The sequence below is a fragment of the Hordeum vulgare genome, chromosome 5H (assembly GCF_904849725.1).
Source record: "Hordeum vulgare subsp. vulgare chromosome 5H, MorexV3_pseudomolecules_assembly, whole genome shotgun sequence".
NCBI classification, from domain to species: Eukaryota; Viridiplantae; Streptophyta; class Magnoliopsida; order Poales; family Poaceae; genus Hordeum; species Hordeum vulgare.
The window spans coordinates 433654917-433661375 of NC_058522.1; positions in this window are offsets into that span (position 1 = coordinate 433654917).

A 6459-nucleotide genomic window follows, 5' to 3' on the forward strand; every position below is an offset into this window, starting at 1 on the left:
TATAACAGCCCCTGCAGTGTTTAAAAAGGGTCTTCCGAGGATGATAGCCATGGCATCGTCCTCGGGAATATCCAAGATAACAAAGTCTGTTAAGATAGTGGTGTTAGCAACCACAACAGGCACATCCTCGCAAATGCCGATAGGGAAAGCAGTTGATTTGTCGGCCATTTGCAGAGAAATTTTAGTGGGTGTAAACTTATCCAACTCAAGTCTACGATAAAGAGAGAGTGGCATAACACTAACACCGGCTCCAAGGTCACATAAGGCAGTTCTTACGTAGTTTCCTTTAATGGAGCAAGGTATAGTGGGCACTCCGGGATCACCAAGTTTCTTAGGAGTTCCACCTATAAAAGTGTAATTGGCAAGCATGGTGGAGATCTCAAGATCTGGCATCTTCCGTTTATTAGTCACGATATCTTTCATGTACTTGGCATACGGAGACATCTTGAGCATATCACTTAACCGCATCTGCAAAAAGATGGGTCTTATCATCTCAACGAAGCGCTCAAAATCCTCATCATCCTTTTTCTTGGATAGCTTAGGAGGAAAGGGCATAGGTCTCTGTACCCATGTCTCTCTTTCTTTACCATTCTTCCTAGTAGTAAAGTCATTCTTGTCATATCTCTTATGTTGTGGATTATCAGGATTAACCGTAGGTTCAATCTCCACATCCTCATCGTTGCTAGGTTGAGCATTATTATAAACATCACTATCCATATTGTCACCAGGTTCATGTTCATCACCAGATTGTGTTTCCGCATCAGACGCAGAAATATCATTAGGTTCTTCAGGTGTGACAGTATTTGGTGAACTGGCGTGCAGGTTTCTATCATCCTTTTTCTTCTCCTTAGGATGACTAGGTGTATCAGCATTGATTCCTTGAGAATCTTGATCAATTCTCTTAGGACGACTTTCATGATACAAAGGTTCCTGAGTCATTTTGCCTCCTCTAGTAATGACTCTGACAGAGTTGTCATTTAATTCATTGAGCAAGTAATTCTGAGCTTTAAGTACTTGTTCTACCTGAGTAGTAATCATAGAGGCATGTTTACTCAGGAGCTTCAGAGCATTGATATTTCTATCTACACAAACACTTAAATGGCTAAGCATACAAGCACTTTGTTCCAAATGTCTACTAACATAATCATTGAAACTCTGTTGTTTGGCAACAAAGTTGTCAAATTCATCAAAGCGTAGGCTAGCAGGTTTATCAAAAGGAATATCACTCTCGTCAAACCTACGCAGAGAATTCACTTCCACTACCAGTATCGGGTTATCGAGACCGTGGATCTCCTCGATAGGTGGTAGATTTTTGACATCTTCAGATCTAATGCCTTTCTCTTGCATAGATTTCTTGGCTTCTTGCATATCTTCAGGACTGAGGAATAGAATACCTCTTTTCTTAGGAGTTGTCTTAGGAGGTGGTTTGGGAATAGTCCAAGCATTATCGTTGATCAAGAGGTTATTCAATAGAGTCTCAGCTTGTTCTACAGTTCGTTCCCTAAAAACACAACCAGCACAACTATCTAGGTGGTCTCTAGAGGCATCGGTAAGTCCGTTATAGAGGATATCAAGTATCTCATTCTTCTTTAGAGGGTGATCAGGCAAAGCATTCTGTAGCTGAACGAGCCTCCCCTAAGCTTGTGGAAGACTCTCTTCTTGGAAGTTGAGCAAAGTTGTATATTTTCCTGCAAGGCAGCTTGCTTCTTATGGGCAAGGAAATATTTCTCACAGAAGTAATAGACCATCTCCTGGGGACTACGCACACATCCAGGAGCAAGAGAGGTAAACCGGGCTTTAGCATCATCCTTTAGAGAGAAAGGAAACAACTTAAGGATATAGTAGTGGCGGATCTTCTCCTCATTAGTGAAGAGATTGGCTATTTCGGATAGTTTGGCAAGATGGGCTATGACCGTCTCAGACTCATAACCGTGAAAAGGACCAGATTCGACTAGAGAGATTATCTCAGGGTCGACAGAGAATTCATAATCCTTATCGGTGACAAAGATAGGCGAAGTGGAAAACTTCGGGTCATTTTACATCCTAGCTTCACGAGATTTTTCCTTCCACTTGAGAATTAATTTCTCAGCGTCATAGGCATCCTTACACGCAAGAAAATCCTCAGCTATCTCTCCCTCCATAACATAACCCTCAGGTATATCAAGCAATTCATATCTAGGAGAGCTAGATCTAGCAGGAGCAAGGTTCTATCTCAATAGTATCGGTAGTTTCAGAAGCATCACGAGCATTGGCAGTAACTCTAGCAATATGAGCATCAAGGAACACTCCTAGTAGAACATCAGGCAAAGGAGTATCTCTAGCAGTATCAAGCATAGCATCATCAGGCAAAATAGCATTTCTAGCATCATCAGGCAAAGCAGTATCAAGCATAGCATCTCTAGCAGTATCAGGCCTAGTATCATCAGGAAAAATAGCATCTCGAGCATCATCAGGCAAAGCAGTATCAAGCATAGCATCTCTAGCAGTATCAAGCATAGCATCTCTAGCAGTGGGTGAAATCGCAAACTTACTCATAACGGAAGGTGAATCAAGTGCAGAGCTAGATGGCAATTCCTTACCTCCCTTCGTAGTTGAGGGCAAGACTTTGGTCTTCGGATCCTTCAGATTCTTCATAGTGATCAACAGATATAAATCCCAAATGACTCAGAGAATATAGCAATACCTCCCCGGCAACGGTGCCAGAAAAATGCTGATTGCGCAACCTATGGCGTTAGCTAGACGAATGCTTATGATAACAAACCTTCTCCTGCAACGGCACCAGAAGAATGCTGATAGCACTCCCCGGTAATGAAACTAGAAGAATGTTGTTGACGGCCCACCAGCGCGTGGGTTCGCAACAGTTTTCGAGGGTAGAGTATTTGACCCAATTTGTTGATAAGCCAGTCAGGAGGTGAGAGTATACTCTCAGGTATTAGCAGCTGAATTTGTCGGATTCAACCACACCTGAAAGATTGGTATCTGCAAGCACAGTAGTAACTGCAAAGTAGTATGATAACAACGGTGTCAGAAATGATCTGTTGATAGCAGACTATTCCTAACAATTGTATCAATGGTGCCTTCGTTGCCGCGTCGACGGAAGTTGTCAATTCCCGTCGACGGTAGGTGAACCAACAGTGTAGCAGGTAGCAGCAGTGTAACGAGTAATAGAAGTGGCAAGGAACAGCAGTAGTGACAGCAGTAGCAAGTAGCAACAGTAGCAAGCGATAGTAGTAGCAACAGTAGTAGCAACAGCAGCAGAGCAAAACAAGTAACATCAGTAGCAACAGTAGTAGAAGCAGCAGAGCAAGACAAGTAACAGCAGTAGCAACGGTAGTAGGGGCAGCAGCAGTACAAACTCGTAGGCAATGGGTCGGTGGTTTGTTTGGATGATATTCATCATGCAACAGCTATAACACGGAGAGATATGTGGCTAGCTCTCGTTCGTCAATGTGATGTAGGCATGCATTCCGTGTGTCGTCATACGTGCTTAGGGAAAAGAACTTGCATGACATCTATTGTCCATCCCTCCCGTGGCAGCGGGGTCCAAAAGGAAACTACGGGATATTAAGGTTCTCCTTTTAATAAAGAACCGGACCAACGCATTAGCACTTGGTGAACACATGAACTCCTCAAACTATGGTCATCACCGGGAGTGGTTCCGGTTATTGTCACTCCGGGGTTGCCGGATCATAACACATAGTAGGTAACTACAACTTGCAAGATCGGATCTAAAACACACATATATTGGTGACAACATAATAATTTCATATCTGAAATCATGGCACTCGGGCCCTAGTGACAAGCATTAAGCATGGCAAAGTACTAGCAACATCAATCTCAGAACATAGTGGATACTAGGGATCAATCCCCATCAAAACTAACTCGATTAGATGATAGATCTCATCCTACTCATCACCGCCCAGCGAGCCTACGAATAGATTACTCACGAACGACGAAGAGCTTCATGGAATTGGAGAGGGAAGAAGGTTGATGGTGACGATGGCGACGATTTCCCCTCTCCGGAGCCCAAGACGGACTCCAGATCCGCCCTCTAGATGAAGAACAGGTGGTGGCGGCGCCTCCGTATCGAAAACGCGACGAAAAATTCTCTTTTTATTTTTTCTAGGACGAAAGGCAACTTATAGAGCTGGAGTTGGGGGCGGCAGCTGCCTGTGGGCCCCACAAGCCTGCCCACCGCCACCAGGGGGGTGGTGGAGGAGCAGGGGCTTGTGGCCCACTGGCCCACCCCCTGAGGTGGAACTTGGCGCAGATATTTTTGATATTTTCCAAAACTGCTCCCAGTAAATTTTTAGGACGTTTGGAGAACTTTGATTTCTGCACAAAAATAACACCAAGGCAATTCTGCTGAAAATAGCGTCAGTCTAGGTTAGTTCCATTCAAATCATGCAAATTAGAGTCCAAAACAAGGGCAAAAGAGTTTGGAAAAGTAGATACGATGGAGACGTATCAGCCACCCAAAATTATTCTCTGTTTTCGAAGCTTGAGCTCTGGCACCTCTGCAAATCAATGCTTCCCTCTACGAAGGGCCTGTCTATTTATGTTCCTCTTGAGTCATCCTCCTCTTACAAAAGCACCAATTAGAAAGCACCTCTGTCATTTTTATGCTTTGCTTTTAACTGTGTTCAGTGTGACTATGACTGGATCTTCATTGCCTTGAATTACAATGTTTAGTCAACCCTTGTTCTTTGAAGGTGCTCTGCATTTATGTTTCGCAGTCTCAGAAAGAGCTAGCGAGATACCAACTATTCGCACTGCTTCATTTTGTTTTGATTGAAGTGTTGACACTTGAGGCTTATTATTATTTGCTCGCTAGTTGATTATGCCATTGATATGAGTTTACCGTGAAATCTAGATGCCATTTGCTTATGTGGTTTGATTGTGATCTTGCTTAAATTCTGGTTGTGAGTTAGACATAGTTGCAACAACAAGATCAAACAGAGTTCGTCAAAGTTTTTCTTTTGTCTCTCTCAGTTTGTCAACTAAGTTGCTTGAGGACAAGCAAGGCTTTAAGCTTGGGGGAGTTGATACGTCTCCAACGTATCTACTTTTCCGAACTCTTTTGCCCTTGTTTTGGACTCTAATTGGCATGATTTGAACGGAACTAACCCAGACTAACGCTGTTTTCAGCAAAATTGCCATGGTGTTGTTTTTGTGCAGAAATAAAAGTTCTCGGAATATCCTGAAAATTTACGGATATTTTTTGTGGAATAAAAGAAAAATACCTGCGCAAAGATCCACCGGCGGGGGGGGGGGGGGTGCGAGTGGGCCACAAGCCCACAGGCCGCAGCCACCCCCTATGGCCGGGCCGTGCAGGCTTGTGGGGCCCACGTGGCACCACCGCCCCCAATCTCAGCTCTATATCTTCCGTTTCGCCTGGAAAAAACCCAGAGAGAAGGTTTCATCACGTTTTGCGATACGGAGGCGCCGCCACATCCTGTTCTTCATCTTGAGGGCAGATCTGGAGTCCGTTTCGGGCTCCGGAGAGGGGAAATCGTCGCCATCATCATCATCAACCTTTCTCCATCGACAATTCCAGGATGCTCTTCATCATTCGTGAGTAATCTCATCATAGGCTTGCTAGACGGTGATGAGTTGGATGAGATCTATCATGTAATCGAGTTAGTTCTTGACGGGGATTGATCCCTAGTATCCACTATGTTCTACATTGATGTTTCTACTACTTGGCTATGCTTAATGCTGGTCACAAGGGCCCGAGTGCCTTGATTTCAGATCTGAACCTATTCTGTTGTCGCCAATATATGTGTGTTTTAGATCCTATCTTGCAAGTTGTAGTGACCTACTATGTGTTATGACCCGGCAACTGATACGTCCATTTTGCCTCATGCTTTCATGTTGATATTTATCGCTTTATGGACTGTTATTATACTTTGTGGAACGTTACCTATGCCTTTTCTCTCTTATATTGCAAGGTTTATTTGAAGTCGGAGAATACCAGCAGCTGGAATTCTGGACTAGAAAAGGAGCAAGTCTGAGTCCTCTATTCTGCGCAACTCCAAATGCCCTGAAAATCAACGTGGATTTTTTGGGAATATATAAAAAATACTGGGCGAAAGAAGTGTCAGAGGGGAGCAACCAGGGGACCACAAGCCTGGTTTTCGTGGATTCGCCGCCACCACGAGGCGGAACTTGAGCACATCCAATCTAGAGCTCCGGCAGGACGATCCTGCTGGGGAAGCTTCCCTCCCGAAGGGGGAAATCGTCGCCATCGTCATCACCAACACTCCTCTCGTCGGAGGGGTGGCATCTCCATCAACATCTTCATCAGCACCATCTCCTCTCCAAACCCTAGTTCATCTCTTGTAACGAATCTCCGTCTCGCGACTCCGATTGGTACTTGTAAGGTTGCTAGTACTGTTGATTACTCTTTGTAGTTGATGCTAGTTGTATTACTTGGTGGAAGAGTTTATGTTCAGATCC